Here is an 18,090-nt window from a genome sequence, read left to right on the forward strand (position 1 = left end):
ACAGAGAAGATGGAGTTTCCCTTGCGTCGTTTCCCAGATGAGCTGACGAAGATCGACAAGTACGCTAAGGGACTCCCATGGGAGTATGTGGTGCCAGTGCGTCAGGCACCAACTCTGGAGGCAGCTATCTGGGCTGCCAAGTCTGTGGAGGATATGATTAGGGAAGAGCTGCCAACAAAGTTGAGATTGGCGAGAAGAGAAAATTGGAAGGGTCTGCTAAAACCAACAAAAAAAAAGAGAAAGTTCAGTTCCAAGAAGTTCGGAGGAGGAGGGAACGAAGCAAAATGGTGCGAGAAGTGCAAGAAGAAGCACTCGGGAAAATGTAGCGAAGAAGTAACCTGTTACAAGTGTGGGAAAATGGGGCACTATGCTAATGAGTGTACCATCAACAAGAGGGTGTGCTACGAGTGCCGTGAAGAAGGGCATATTGCTAAGGGTTGCCCAAAGAAGAAAGATGCGGGAAAGCCCAACGTTCCACCAAAGTCGAAGGTGAGAGCCTTCCAGATGACGCTCGGGGCTGCAAAGTAGGCAGCTGATGTCGCTTTAGGTACATTTCTTGTAAATGGTTTGCCTGCCAATATACTATTTGATTCTGGAGCCAACTACTCCTTTGTGTCGCATAAATTTGGTGTGAAATTAGCATTGCCTGTAGAAAAACTTGATAATGCCTTAGTTGTGGAAGTTGCCAGTGGCAAGTTTGTACATGTTAGTGATCGTATTAGGAACATCATCATCGACTTAAACGAAAACGAATTCCACGAAGAGCTATCATCCATTTGAATTAAACGGTTTCGATATCGTTTTGGGTATGGATTGGCTTAGCGCCAACAATTCTGAGATTCAATACCGAAAGAAGATAGTAAGAGTAAACCCATTTGGAAAAGAGTCATTTATGGTGTACTGGGACAAACACCGAGTATATTCTGGAATCATCTCCCTGATGAAAGCCAGAAAATGTTTGTCCAAGGGATGTGCATCATACATGGAATTCGTAATCGATGCTAAGAAGGAAAAGAAAGAGGTGCATAATATACTAGTTGTGTGTGATTATCCTGAAGTCTTTCCCGAAGATCTTCCCGGATTAGCACTTGATAGGCAAGTAGAATTCCGAATAGACTTGTTACCAGGGATGACACCAATAGCGAAGGCACCTTACCGATTAGCACCGACGGAGATGAAGGAGCTTATGATGCAACTTGAGGAGCTATTGGACAACAGTTTCATTTTACCTAGTTCATCACCCTGGGGAGCTCCGGTGTTATTCGTGAAAAAGAAGGACGAAAGCATGAGAATGTGCATAGACTACCGAGAGCTGAATAAGGAAACGGTGAAGAACAAGTATCCATTGCCAAGGATTGATGACGTATTTGATCAGCTGCAAGGTTCGAGCTATTTCTCAAAGATTGATCTTTGGTCAGGATATCATCAGCTGAAGGTGAGAGAGCAGGATATCGAGAAGACTGCATTTAGAACTAGATATGGACACTACGAGTTCATGGTTATGTCATTTGGACTAACCAATGCTCCAACAACATTCATGGATTTGATGAATAGGTTTTGTAAACCATTCCTCGATAAATCCGTGATAGTGTTCATAGACGACATTCTCATCTACTCGAAAATCCAGGAGGAGCATGACAAGCATCTACAACAAGTATTAGAAGTGTTGAAGAAGGAGAAGCTGTATGAAAAATTCTCCAAGTGTGATTTTTGGATCCGAGAAGTCCAATTCTTGGGTCACGTGGTTAACCAGGAGGGAATAATGGTTGATGCAGCAAAAATCGAAATTGTAATGAAGTGGGAACATCCAAAGAGTCCCACATAGATTTGAAGCTTTCTAGGATTAGTTAGATACTACCGAAAGTTTATCCAAGGCTTTTCTTCAATAGCTGCTCCATTCACAGCTTTGACCCATAAAACAGCTACGTATACGTGGAGTGAAAAGCATGAAGAAGCATTAGAGAAGCTAAAGAATAAATTATGTGAAGCACCAATTCTTTCTCTACCCGATGGAGTTGAAGATTTCGCCATGTATAGCGATGCGTCAGGAGTCGGGTTAGAGTGTGTTCTAACCAAAAGAGAAAAGATGATAGCATACGCGTCTCGACAATTGAAGAAGCATGAAAAGAACTACCCCACTCACTATTTGGAGTTGACAACAGTAGTTTTTGCTCTAAAGATATGGAGGTATTACCTCTATGGCACGAAGTGCAAGCTTTTCATTGATCAGAAAAGTCTCTAGTATCTCTTTAATCAGAAAGAATTGAACATGAGGCAACGACGTTGACTAGAATTACTGAAGGACTATGACTGTGAGATACTTTACCACCTCGGTAAAGCAAATGTTGTTGCTGATGCTCTCAGTCAGAAAGTCAATCTTGAAAGGAAAAGGCCAAAAGCGTTAAGAATAGAAGTTGTCTCGACAATTCTAGAAAGTATCAGGAAAGCCCAAGAAGAAGCTTCAGAGAAGAATGACCGAAAGGAAGAACGATTGGGAAAGACGTTCGTCTTCGGTACAAACAGTCAAGGACCGAAGGTATTCCAAGATCGGATTTGGGTACCTAAGACGGGAGGAATAAGAGAACTTCTGATGAAAGAAGTACACAATACCATGTACTCAGTTCATCCCGGTAGCACTAAACTGTATAGGGACCTAAAACCCTACTACTGGTGGCCGATGATAAAATAGATGTTGCGAAGTATGTGGCCGAATGTGTGACATGTGCAAGAGTTAAGACAAAACATCAGAAACCATATAGGAGTTTAGAACCTTTACATGTACCCATGGGTAAATGGGAAGACATCACCATGGATTTTGTGACTAAACTGCCCAGGACAAAGAACGGACACGACATGATTTAGGTGGTCGTGGATCGTTTCACTAAGAGTACACACTTCATAGCAGCCAACGAGTGGTCTATGGATAAGCTCGCAAACTTACGTGAAGGAAATAGTAAGACTTCACGGTGTTCCTCTAACGATTGTATCTAATCGTGATAGCCGTTTCACGTCAAGATTTTGGAGGAGTCTACAAGAGGAATTGGGTACGCAATTGTGTTTGAGTACAGCTTACCATCCGCAGATTGATGGTCAGAGCGAATGAACGATTCAAATGCTTAAGAATATGCTGAGAGCATGTACCCTTGAGTTCCAAGGTAACTCCAAGGTAACTAGGATGAGTACTTACCTTTGGTAGAGTTTTCCTACAAAAATAGTTTCCACTCAAGCATCAAGATGGAACCCTATCAAGCCTTGTACGGACAGATGTGTTGTACGCCGTTTTGTTGGCTTCAGGCCGGAGAGAAGTAGTTTATGGGCCTTGAGATAGTCCATGAGACTCTTGAGAAACTGAAGATAATCAGGGAAAGGATGTTAGCAGCTCAGGATCATCAGAAGAGCTATGCTGACAAGAAAATACGACCAATGACCTTCGAAGTTGGGGATTCCGTTTTGCTTAAAGTCTCACCATGGAGGGGACTTATAAGATTCGGGAAACGAGGGAAGTTGAGTCCAAGGTTTATTGGACCATTCAAAGCTCTTCAAAAGATTGGGAACCAAGCTTACAAGCTGGAATTGCCCGAAGAACTAGATGGTATTCATATCACCTTCCATGTGTGTTATTTGAGGAAATTCACGGGAGAAGTTCTCGATATAATTCCAATCTCAGAGTTAAGAATGGATGAGAATAAGAGGCTAATCGAAGAGCCCGAGGCAATTGTTGACCGTAAGACTAAGAAGTTACGATGCAAGATGGTCGACTTAGTGCTAGTCTGATGGAAACATTCGAATGAGCCGAATCTCACCTGGGAAATAGAGAGCAAGATGATGAGTCACTATCCACACATGTTTGCTGATGCATGATTCCGGGACGGAATCATCCTAACGGGGAGAGAATCGTAAGGCCCATGTTTCGGAGCTAAGCATTTTAGATGATGTAATTGTCTAGGTCAAATATTGTAACTCTTTTTGAAGTAATAAAGATGAATTTTTTTGAATATTATGTGAATTATGTGAATTTATATGCTTATTACGTATTTATAAATGTTTAATAAATGAAGAATAAAAATAAGCATCAAAATTAAAGTGTGAGATAAGCCCGATGTCTTTACATAAATTTATAGTGGTCGAAACATGGATTCCGGGGATATAAAGAATGCCGAAATCCGAGTTATAACGAAGAAGTTATGGCACGTCGAAATTTTAGGGCAAAACCGGCAAGACACCGGGAAGCGTAAATAGTGAATTTATGATAGAGAACTTTATAGCCTTATTTATCTAAAAAAAAGTTGTAGTATATGTTAAACCGTGAACATACAAAAAAAAGAACTCTCAAATCTGACTTTGTATGAGGAAGTTATGATGTTCCAAACATTTGGCTTAGCAATGTACAACCCGAAACTTGAATTTTAGATCGAGAGGTTTTTGTCCTACGCGACCTAAATGGGAATTGAAGATCTCATTAACAGGAACTCAACGGTAAAAAGACAGACGAAAACAGAATCCGTATGTAGAAGTTATGAATTTTACGCAGACATTTAACAGTATAATCTGCTTGTTCTGTTAAATCTAAGATCGGACGAGAATTTGCTGACGGAGTCAAAAATAAAGTTGTAGATCTTATTTTTACCTACGCGTGGATATAAAGAACGTAAAAAACGGAGGTCGTATGTGAAAGATACGGATTTTAGAAGTCGGAAGTGTGCTGTGCGAAAATGGGTGATGTGGCACAATGTTGGCCATTGCTTTTTCACCAAGTCTTGCCACTAGATGGTGACATGTGGCACCAAGTTCAGCCATTTTTCACCCTATAAATAGAACGTCTCCCATCCTCATTTTCTTCACACCTTTCCCATTCTTTCTATGCTTTACTCTCTCTCTAGAACCTCCCTCTAGCCCCGAAACCCCCGAAAAGCCTAGGGAACCTCCCTAGCACGAGGCGGAAGCCCGGAGTGCTCGACGGCTCCGAGAAGAAGAGCTTTTCGGCTCGGGAACCCTGTTCCAAGCAAAGCCCAGTGTTCTATAAAACCCGCTGTAAGTGAGCTACGCCTATGCTATTTTTAATATAGCTTTTATTTAATTATAGTAACGTTATTAGGAACTTATAATAAGTACTTGGGCTATTAATATGAGTTATATAAGTATTGTTTAACCCTTATATAATAGTAATAATAGCTAGACTATTAATTAGCCTCGGCGAATAATGGACTAAACTCTAGTGGTAATAATACTAGGTTTCGTCAAAGGAAATTATTTTTTTAAGCGAAGCGCTGTCTGAGTTCGGAATCACCACCTTACCAAGTGAGTGCATAGTTATTTTCACCTTACACATAGATATGAAGTATTTTATATAAATTACGTGTTGTGTGTGCATATTATCTGTATACTTGCTATCTATGCTGGATGAATAATTTTATACATGTTTTAAATAATTTAAACTGTATATGTATTTTATATCTACAAAACGTGTTGGGTAAAACATGGGTAGATGTAATAGTTGTTGTGTGACAAAATAAAATAATGAGAGGCCTCATTATAGATATTATTGATGATCCAATCATCTAGCGGAGTATAGATGACGACCACAGACTATTCTAGACAGTCCAGTGGAACGCTAGAAGGCTCGCAACCTGTAGATGTTTATTTGAACTGCGTATTTATTTGAGCTGTGTGCTCACCTGGTGTACTCCATCCCCCACATGGTTGTCGTAAGGACATTTATTGTTGAGGAATCCCCTAAGCAGTAGTGTCCATCCCGATGATGATCCTTAGGCTAGGTCTCTTATGATAGGTATTTAGGGACGTAATGAGAGGATAACGGGAATGGGTAATCGGGTTATTATTGATTGATGAAATTAATAAACTTATTTATTGTGGGTTGAAAAACCTATGTGCTCACCAGGCTCCCAAGCCTGACTCACTCAGTTTCTTATATTACAGGTAGTGGCGCATGGGCATAGATGTGATGTCTTGGGATGAGAGGTTAAGGGTTTTTAGACCTGTAAATACGGAATAATGTAGTAAGGCCTATGTTGTATTGTTTATGCTTATGATTTGTATCGAACATGACATCCCGAGTCTTTTTAATGAAATACATTACTATGGAAATGCTTTTAATAAATCTTTATCATATTTTGTTTTGGGACAAATTTCACAACACTTTTATTTAAAATGTTACTCTGATTTTCAAACAAAACATAAACAAAATCTGTCGTTTCTGGCCGTGAAAATGGGGATGTCACAGACCGAGGCTTCAGGGTACTTCAAGATGACTAGATTTCGACATGTTGTACCGGTTCTGTCGTGAAACTTCGACAGGTCATAACTTTTTAATTATAACTCAGATTTCGACATTCTTTATATATTCGGAAACCTCGTCACGACTACTATGTCTTCATGTATCGATATTGGGTTTATCTAAAATTTCATTTTCACGCTTATTTTTATTCTTAATTCATTTAAGCCACACAATTAAGCAATTAAGCATAAAACACATAATACTCAAATAATACATTCTTATTATTTCAAAATGGGTTACAAAGGTTAACCTAGACTATTACATCATCATTAATGCCTGGCCCAGAAACACGGACGTTACAATTCTCTCCACCTTAGGATGATTCCGTCCCCGGAATCACACATCAACAAACATATGCGGATAGCGACTCATCATGTCACTCTCCGTCTCCCAATTGAGATTTGGCCCATTCGTATGTTTCCAACGGACAAGCACTAATTCGACCATCTTGCGTCGCAACTTCTTAGTCTTTCAGTCAACGATTGCTTCTGGTTCTTTAATTAACCTCTTATTTTCATCAATTCTTAATTCCGGAAGTGGAATCATATCGGGAAATTCTCTCGTGAACTTCCTCAGATGACACACATGAAAAGTGGTACGAATCCCATTCAGTTCTTCGGGTAATTCGAGCTTGTAAGCTGGTTCCCAACCCTCTGAAAAACTTTAAACGGTCCAATATACCTTGGACTCAACTTTCCCCTATTACCAAATCTTATAAGTCCCTTCCACGATAAGACTTTAAGTAAAACCGAATCTCCAACTTCAAAAGTCATTGGTCTTCTTTTCTTGTCAGCATAGCTCTTTTGACGATCCTGAGCTGCTGACATTCGCTCCCTAATTATTTTCAACTTTTTCGCGGTCTGATGGACTATCTCCTGTCCTATAAACTGCTTTTCCCCAACCTCAAGCCAACAAGACGGCATATGACATTTTTGTCCGTACATAGCTTGATATGGTGCCATCTTTATGCTCGAGTGGAAACTATTATTGTAGGAAAATTCTACCAAAGGCAAATGTTCATCCCAATTGTCTTGGAATTCCAGGGTACATGCTCTGAACATATCTTCAAGCATTTGTATTGTTCGTTCACTCTGACTATCAGTCTGTGGATGGTAAGTTGTACTCAAACACAACTTGGTACCCAATTCCTCTTGTATACTTTTCCAAAATCACGAGGTGAATCGGCTGTCACGATCTGACACAATCATTAATGGAACACCGTGAAGCCTTACAATTTCCTTCACGTAAGAATTCACAGGATTATCCATAAACCATTTTCTCATTGGCTGCTATGAAATGCTCAGTCTTAGTGAAGTGATCAACGACTACCCAAATCATGTCGTGACCATTCTTTGTTCTAGGCAGTTTAGTGAGAAAATCCATAGCAATGTCTTCCCATTTACCCATAGGCACAGGTAAATGTTCTAAACTCCCATACGGTTTCCGATGTTGTGCATTGACTCTTGTACATGTCACACACTCCGCCACATACTTTGCAATGTCGAGCTTCATCGTTGGCCACCAATAATAGGGTTTTAGGTCCCTATACATTTTAGTGTTTCCAGGATGAATTGAGTACATGGTTTTGTGAGCTTCTTCCATCAGAAGATCTCTTATTCCTCCTGACTTAGGTACCCAAATCCAAATCCGATCTTGGAATACCTTCAGACCTTTATTGTTTGTACCGAACTCTAACATTTTCCCCAAACGTTCTTCCTTCTGGTCACTCTTCTCTAAAGCTTCTATTTGAGCTTTCTTAATACTTTCCATCATAGTCGAGACAACTTCTATTCTCAACGCTCTTGGCCTTTTTCTTTCAAGATTGACTTTCCGAGTAAGAGCATTAGCAACAACATTCACTTTACCTGGGTGGTAAAGTATCTCACAGTCGTAGTCCTTAAGTAATTCTAGCCAACGTCGTTGCCTCATATTCAATTCTTTCTGATTAAAGAGATATTGAAGACTCTTATGATCAATGAAAAGTTTGTACTTAGTGCCATAGAGGTAATGCCTCCATATCTTTAGAGCGAAAACTACCGCTACCAACTACAAAGCATGAGTGGGGTAGCTTCTTTCATGCTCTTTCAGCTATCGAGATGCATACGCGATCACCTTATGTTTTTAGGTCAAAACATAACCCAATCCAGCCCCAGCCGCATCGTTATAAACAGCAAAGTCTTCAACTCCATCGGGTAGAGATAAAATCGGTGCCTCACATAGCTTCTTCTTTAACAACTCGAATGCTTCTCTATGCTTATCACTCCAAGCATAAGCAGCTCCTTTGTGGGTCAAAGTTGTTAATGAACTAGCGATCGAAGAAAAGCCTTGGATAAACCTTCGGTAATATCCGACTAATCCCAGAAAACTTCGGATCTCTGTGGGACTTTTCGGTTGTTCCCACTTCATCACAACTTCAATTTTTGCTTTATCAACCGTTATCCCTTCTTGGTTGACCACGTGAACCAAGAATTGGACTTCTCGAATCCAAAAATCACATTTGGAGAACTTAGCATACAACTTCTCCTTCTTCAAGACTTCCAACACTTCTCGCAAGTGTCTGCCATGTTCCTCTTGGCTTTTCGAGTAAATCAGAATGTCATCTATGAACACTATCACATATTTATCAAGGAACGGATTACAACCCCTGTTCATTAAATCCATGAATGCTGCTGGACCATTGGTTATTCCAAACGACAAAACCAAAAACTCATAGTATCCATATCGTGTTCTGAATGTAGTCTTCTCGATATCCTGCTCCCATACTTTCAGCTGATGATATCCTGACCTTAGTTCGATCTTTGAAAAATAACTTGAACCTTGTAGTTGATCGAACAGGTCATCAATCCTTGGCAACGGATATCTATTCTTTACTGTTGCCTTGTGTGACAACCCGATATTTCGAGACAATATGATGGAACACAAGTCAAATTTATATCAAAATTTAACTTTCCTAAAATCCTATTTGGGTTAAATAAAGTAGTGGGAATCGTATCAAGGTTTTCGTACATATAAAGAACCCTAAAATCCGAGTTATAACGAAGAAGTTATGACCAACCGAAGATTCTCGGCAAAACCGACAACACTAATAGACGTAAAACGCGAAGTTTCAATACAGTAATGTTTAGCCTTAGGTATCTAAATGAAAGTTTTAGATATCATTAAACTGTAAACGTACATCAAAAGAACATCCGAATCTGACTTCGTATGAGGAAGTTATGATTTCTCTAAGTTACGGATATAGTAGTAGACAGCTAAAAACTCGAAATAGAGATCGAGAGACTTTTAGCTGACACAAACTAAATGAGAATCAAAGGTCTCAACAATAGAAGCGCGACGGTAAAAAGTCTGACGGAAACGGACGTCGGATGAAAAAGTAATGGAACTTTAACGGACTTTTCCTATCCCGACGTATTAAAAATATAATATTAAAAATAAATCAAAATTTGGCGACGGAGTCTAAACGAAAGTTGTAGATCGTAGTCTCACCTTCGCGTGGATATAAAGAACATCGAAAACGGAGTTCGTATGACGAAGATATGAATTTTAGAAGTTTGCTAAATAATAAATATATAAATTTAAAATGAATTCCGGTATTATCTAAAGGGGGAGTCACCGGCCTGATCCGAGTTACGCCGAGCGTACCCTCGTGTGCCCAGCGTAACCGGGTGCTAGGCCTCGGTTCGGCCACGTCGCCCCTACTCCTCTATGCCCTCCCATCCGAAGTATGTAAGCGATGACGTCTCGTACGCCCCGCATACCGAGGTCTTTCAGCCCCTATATAAAGGGTGCGAGGGTGCCGGCCATATTTGCTAATTTCCTTCCTTTCTTGCGCCGAAGCTCTGGGTTTCAACCCTCGGAGTCATCCCAAGGGCCCGGTTTTCATATCCATGTCTGGAAGGAAGTTTTACGCTCCCGAGACTCCCGAGAGTCCCAAGAAATTCGCTTTCTCGAGTAGAAGTTCTGCTCGGTTTTCGTCTCGTTTTCTTCAATCTATCAAGTGATTTCATACCCCTACAAACACAATTTAAATACGTTTTAAATGCTTTTTATACTCTTTTAAGGGGGGGGGGGAATACAACTAAACATACGATTATTATCGTGTGAAACATCGATCTTTTGCTATACTTTTCATACTGTTGTTTTAACTATCTTATGAAGTCATCATCATGCAAACCACCTCACAACACAGCTTTACCCTCTTGGGATACAATATGTTTTATAAATAGAAATAATGTTTTATTTATACGTTTACATACAAATACATCATATCAAGGGTAACATTCTTTAATAAATCATTTTATGCATTCAAAGAACTTATGATTTATGCTCTGTCAAACATTGTGAAAAAGGATAAACTTTGCATACAAAACTACTACTTTAATACAGACTTAGTTGAGAATCTGTGAGACGTGTATATCTTCAAATAATACCTTTTTGCTAAAAGGTACCGCTACAAGTCCTGTCTATAACCAGAGTCTCCCATTCGCAGAACGTGTCAAATGTGTATAGATCTATACGGGAAGTCATGATCCCGCGCCCTGACTGTTAGCTACAGTCCGTCCTTTGGGGTGACAGTTTGTCATAGCGCTACGACGCCTGAAGAACGTCGCTACAGGCATATTATGTTTAGTATGGTTATAAAACTCACCGGATATACAATTATTATGGTATTATGCTTTTATGAACAAGTAGTTACTAAAACTATTCTTCATCTAACAAGTGCGATATTCGTATAGATTTATTATATAAAACTATGCCACACCTTTTAAGCACGTCGGTTGCTTGCGATTTTCGGTCTTAGAGACTACCAGTTATTTTAGGAAAATAAGGGTTCTTCCTGCATCTAAAACAAACAACTAATAGGAAAATAAGGGATTTTCCTGGTGCAATTGTTTACAACTTATAACACGAACATTCATATGCATTTCATACTTTATTAAGAAAATAAGGGTTTTTCTTGGAAAACACAACAAATCGTATCTCAACTATTAGGGAAAATATGGGATTTTCTGGATCTAATACATTCATTTTCAACACAACGAATCATAACTCTTTTCATTTGAAAATACCGCATTTTCTGGAAAACATACACAAACTTTCGAATGGCGTGCATTTTCTCAAAACACTACTTATGAACTCACCAACTTAATTGTTGACACTTTCTCTTTGAAATAACTTGTATTCTCAGGGAACCGCTAAGCAAGTTTGGAAATCAACTTTTGGGGATTAAACGTGCTGACGTTAATTACTTCTTTTGAAAGATGTTTATGTATTTATCTTTTGAACATGTAACGAATACAATTATGTAAATATTTTGGAAACCTTAATATGTATGGTGGTGTGTACTTTCCTTTCTATGAACTGTTATGATACTGAATATGACGTCCTCCGCCCCTGAACGTTTCCGCCGTTCTGGTTTGGGGGTGTGACAGATTGGTATCAGAGCGTCGTTTATAGTGAATTAAGTATATCAAAACCATTTTGGTATACAACTATAAACACAACTAGGCAAAAACACTCTGAGTAAGAGTCATACCTTTAAAAATTAAATTTATTTAATTTTTGAAAAGTGGGCATGCATGCATTTCATATTAATAACAGGGTCAGTATCATAATTAAAACAATATAGAAGTATTAATAATAAGTTGTGCAGTGCAAGTATGACTTGGGACATGTAATCGGAACTGGGAAGAATATAGCCTGATCAACTATATTTGTCCAAGAGCCGACTAACGTATGCCAAGGAGTGTCTGCAATGGACAACAAATTTAAAACTTACCAAAAGCATATCGTTAAAGAATACTAAGGGAGTATTCGAGTGCCTTCAACCATTAAACTTAAGAGTAAATTCCAAGTGCTTTAGCTTATAGTCAATTCTTACCCCTATTCTCGTATAGACTCAAATGGCTGGATTCCATCACCCTGGTGACCCCTACTACCCCAAACAAGATAATGGAGAAAGGATAGAGAATGATCCTGATGAAGGAATGCAAGAAGAATCAGACTCAGATCCCTAGGACAATAACCTACCCTTAACGGCTCCAATTCAAAATCGTAATCCTCGACCGAAATTTCATGCCTCGGCGCCCCTTTGGGCAACTAACCTGAATAGGTGGAGCCGCAAACAAGATCAACCCCTTCCATTCAACGGAGACTGAAGCTTCTATAATCTAAGCGAGGAAGGCTCGGCAGACAGAGCCCTTCCTATATTGGTTCGTCGGATTTCTCGCATTGGCGAACAAGGACGGACGACCATCAATCAAACTGAGGAGAATGATGCGAACACTGGAGTCAACACAGTTCCCATCCGACAGTTAGGATTAGCTCACGGGAGAATCGTAGTTCGAAATGAAGCGTTGCAGAGAGAGCTAACGGTAACTCAAACCGAAGTGATAGAACTTCGGGCACGCCAGGCAAGACATGAACTACGTATGCTCGAGATGGAGCGTCAGTTGGCAGAATCTAAGGACCATGTAGCCAGCTCGCATAACAAAGAATGCCTGTCTAACTTCCAAAACTTTGTCATAGCATAAGACCTCGGATAAAGTCTTTACTTTTCTTAACCTTGTAATCGGATACCTTTTTATAGGTCAAATTTTACTAACTACAAAATGTAACGCACCATGTTTTATAATATATATGATGTATTTCATTTATTAAACCCTTTGCATACCCCTCAAATTCATGAGTTTATTTACTCTCCTTATGAGTTGAACTCAGAACCCTATTCAAGGGTAAACCAAACTTCTAACAAATCACTAATGCGCGACTTTCGAATCATTAAAACTTATAGTTTTCTTGTTATTTCCTTATCTGAACAATGTCTCCTTGTAGATCAGCACGTAAAAACGCAACCCCACCACCACCTCCCCAATATGACCCCAACATAGTGCAATCTGCTATCACTGCGGCAGTAACAGCTGCACTGTCTCAAGCAAACTTTAGCGGCGCAACAAGGGCCAGAAATAATCAACTTACCAACGCAACCCCATTCCTGCAATTGGACACCGCCACTTTGCAAGCTATAGTTATAGCCATAGTGGCAGCCATTATAACATACAATAACTCGGTCAACTCAAGCAGGGAAGGAAACGATATCAAAAATCCTAATCAAAGAAACAATCGAAGCTACCTACCAGTAGCTACCTATAAGAATACCGCAAGGTGCGAACACAAGAACATGAAACGAAAACCCTGGAGCGAGAAGGGAGGTAAACCAACTCAAAGAAACGCCAAAAAGCAATCAACAAACCATACACCTACACCCACAAGGTCGTACAACGGCAACCAACCTAAGTGCAACCGATGCAACTTTCATCATCACAGACCCTGCCGTGAAATGCATTGCGTTAGGTGCAATATAAAGGGACACACCATCCGCTACTGCAGAGAACTAGCCCAACCAATTTCTCTAGCCACAAATATGGGAGTAGACCGTGCTTGTTATGAGTGCGGAGTAACGGGACACTTCCGAAGGGACTGCCCGGAGTCAAACATCATGAATGCTGGTGGAGGAGGCCGAGTATTCGCCATGGGCCAAAAGGAGGCTATTGCAGACCCCACGGTTATTTTGGGTACATTTCTCCTCGATAACTTATTTGCATACATTCCATTTGATAGTAGGGACGCAGAGGAGTTCCGTGAGTCACAAGTTTAAAAATCTACTCGAACAAACACCCCAATCATTCAACAAAACTTTCATAGTAGTAATAATAGAGATAGACTAAAAAGCACTAAAAACACATACGTATAATTCACTATCCCACTAACAAGCGTCTTACAATGAGAAGTACCGACAAAGGAGTCGAGAGTTCCGATGGTAGTACCAAACCGGGAAACCAACAAATGGAAACAGTCATAGACTTGCGAAGCCATAAGACCGAAAGGAAGAGACGATATCAAAGTAGTGCATGAGATTCCAATGACTTTCCATGCCACAACAACAAGTGGCAACTCCTGCAGAACGCTTTAGGAAGCAATTTCCAAGGTGCTGTAATGAGGAAGACACTCGTGTCCACTTAACACTGGCTAAACACCTCACTCCCGCCACCAAGGCTAGCACTAGCCAGTCATGCCACCAATGCAGGGAGATAGGGCACCTCAAGAAGGATTGCCTTATAACAAAGAACTCTGGTGTAGACGGTAGGATTATCAGGATCACAGTTGCAGGAGAACCTACTCCGAACCCACATTAATGTAATTTCGGCGTTTCATTGTAACAAACTTATAAACCATCCAAAACTAGTGCAACCAGAGCCTTGTCTTTTGCGGGATCCCATCAGTATAGGGATGCTCATGCTGCGTATAGTTGCCTTTGGTAGTATACCTTATTCGCAGCAATAGTCTTGTAATAGTCTAAAGTACTGAAACTCTGTTGAAGGTTGCACGGTTGTGTTTTGTCTGTAAACGTCTTATGTTCAAATCTAATTTCTTTAAGTTTCCTTATGATTCCGACATTATCAAACGACTTGATTCAATTTGATTCTCACAAAAACAGCTTCATACGTACATCTCTTTCTTCGAAATCACCTTTCAAGCGAAGCCGTCATATCAGAACACCAATTACTCATGAATGGAGTACCTCATATTTCTTTTCCTTTCCGAAGAAATCCCTGAATTGCCACTCGTACAGTACGTCAAGTTCAAATCCAAAGATCCATACGGTTGATCTGTCACTGATGAATGTATACATAGGGGTGATATATAATCAAGGTTCTACAGGTTTAAAATTGACGATTCCACTTTAACTTCTTTTTCCTCGATGGGATGTGAGCTTAAAGAAGAATTAGTTATTCGACTACCTTCTCAATCTTAATTATATACGAGTCGTATACACGAGATTATGATCGTTGAACCATGTATGAATTCTAATATGAACTTCAGGACGGAGACTGCCTAAGACTACGAGTGATCGTGCTGCCATACGAATAAACTTAGAAGCCCAACACATGCCCTTTCTGTCGATTGGTACAAGAGAGACAGATAGATCAAAAATACCTATCCTTTTTCCTTAATTTGGGAGTAATCATACGTTCTTTTAGATCTTCATGACATCTAATCCACTTCCAAGATTTTGACATCAAAATCAGTTTGAATTGGTTGTGTTCTTATGCAAGAGGAAAGGCCGCTGCCTATACCTGAAGACAGCTTAAGACACAGGAAGTTAACTATACAACACATGATCTTGAGTCAGGAGCAGCGGTAATTATTTTGAAGATCTAGAGACACTACTTGTAGGGTTCAAGATGTACTACTCTCACAGTCCACAAAAATATTCAACATACGTTCTACCAAGAAGAGTTATCATGCCAGTGAAGTCAAACGAAAGAAGCAAAGTCGTATCCTGATAGTGAAAGGTTCGCTGGAATGCCAAGCGAGGAACCGAGTTCAATTAAAAACATGAGGAGCAAATAAAACTTCTATCTGTAGCATGAACTCTAATTTCGGAACGAAATTCCGTCTAACGGGGGGATGATGTGACAACCCGATATTTCGAGACAATATGATGGAACACAAGTCAAATTTATATCAAAATTTAACTTTCCAAAAATCTTATTTGGGTTAAATAATGTAGTGGGAATCGTATCAAGGTTTTCGTACATATAAAGAACCCTAAAATCCGAGTTATAACGAAGAAGTTATGACCAACCGAAGATTCTCGGCAAAACCGGCAACACTGATAGACGTAAAACGCGAAGTTTCAATACAATAATGTTTAGCCTTAGGTATCTAAATGAAAGTTTTAGATATCATTAAACTGTAAACGTACATCAAAAAACATCCAAATCTGACTTCGTATGAGGAAGTTATGATTTTTCTAAGTTACGGATATAGCAGAAGACAGCTAAAAACTCGAAATAGAGATTGAGAGACTTTTAGCCGACACAAACTAAATGCGAATCGAAGGTCTCAACAATAGAAGCGCGACGGTAAAAAGTCTGAAGGAAACGGATGTCGGATGAAAAAGTTATGGAACTTTAACGGACTTTTCCTATCCCGACGTATTAAAAATATAATATTAAAAATAAATCAAAATTTGCCGACGGAGTCAACGCAGTTCGCATCCGACAATTAGGATTAGCTTACGGGAGAATCGTAAATCGAAATGAAGCGTTGCAGAGAGAGCTAACGGCAACTCAAACCGAAGTGATAGAACTTCGGGCACGCCAGGCAAGACATGAACTACGTATGCTCGAGATGGAGCGTCAGTTGGCGGAATCTAAGGACCATGTAGACAGCTCGCGTAACAAATAATGTCTGTCTAACTTCCAAAACTTTGTCATAGCATAAGACCTCGGATAAAGTCTTTACTTTTCTTAACCTTGTAATCAGATACCTTTTTATAGGTCAAATTTTCCTAACTACAAAATGTAACGCTGCCATGTTTTATAATATATATGATGTATTTCATTTATTAAACCCTTTGCATACCCCTCAAATTCATGAGTTTATTTACTCTCCTTATGAGTTGAACTCAGAACCCTATTCAACGGTAAACCGAACTTCTAACAAATCACTAATGCGCGACTTTCGAATCATTAAAACTTATAGTTTTCTTGTTATTTCCTTATAAGAACAATGTCTCCTCGTAGATCAGCACGTAAAAACGCAACCCCACCACCACCTCCCCAATATGACCCCAACATAGTGCAATCTGCTATCACTGCGGCAGTAACAGCTGCACTGTCTCAAACAAACTTTAGCGGCGCAACAAGGGCTGGAAATAATCAACTTACCAGCGCAACCCCATTCCTGCAATTGGACACCGCCACTTTGCAAGCTACAGTTATAGCCACAGTGGAAGCCATTATAACATACAATAACTCTGTCAACTCAACCAGGGATGGAAACGATATCAAAAATCCTAATCAAAGAAACAATCGAAGCTACCTACCAGTAGCTACCTATAAGAATACCGCAAGGTGCGAACACAAGAACATGAAACGAAAACCCTGGAGCGAGAAGGGAGGTAAACCAACTCAAAGAAACGCCAAAAAGCAATCAATAAACCATACACCTACACCCACAAGGTCGTACAACGGCAACCAGCCTAAGTGCAACCGATGCAACTTTCATCATCACAGACCCTGCTTTGAAATGCATTGCGTTAAGTGCAATAGAAAGGGACACACCGTCCGCTACTGTAGAGAACTAGCCCAACCAATTGCTCTAGCCACAAATGTGGGAGTAGACCGTGCTTGTGATGAGTGCGGAGTAACGGGACACTTACGAAGGGACTGCCCAGAGTCAAACATCATGAATGCTGGTGGAGGAGGCCGAGTATTCGCAATGGGCCAAGAGGAGGCTATTGCAGACCCCACAGTTATTTTGGGTACATTTCTCCTCGATAACTTATTTGCATACATTCCATTTGATAGTAGGGACGCAGAGGAGTTCCATGAGTCACAAGTTTAAAAATCTACTCGAACAAACACCCCAATCATTCAACAAAACATTCATTGTAGTAATAATAGAGATAGACTAAAAAGCACTAAAAACACATACGTATAATTCACTATCCCACTAACAAGCGTCTTACAATGAGAAGTACCGACAAAGGAGTCGAGAGTTCCGATGGTAGTACCAAACCGGGAAACCAACAAATGGCAATAGTCATAGACTTGCGAAGCCATAAGACCGAAAGGAAGAGACGATATCGTCAAAGTAGCGCAAGAGATCCCAAAGACTTGCCATGCCACAACAACAAGTGGCAACTCCTGCAGAACGCTTTAGGAAGCAATTTCCAAGGTGGTGTAATGAGGAAGACACTCGTGTCCACTTAACACTGGCTAAAT

The sequence above is a fragment of the Lactuca sativa genome, chromosome 8, assembly GCF_002870075.4.
Source record: "Lactuca sativa cultivar Salinas chromosome 8, Lsat_Salinas_v11, whole genome shotgun sequence".
Taxonomy (NCBI): domain Eukaryota; kingdom Viridiplantae; phylum Streptophyta; class Magnoliopsida; order Asterales; family Asteraceae; genus Lactuca; species Lactuca sativa.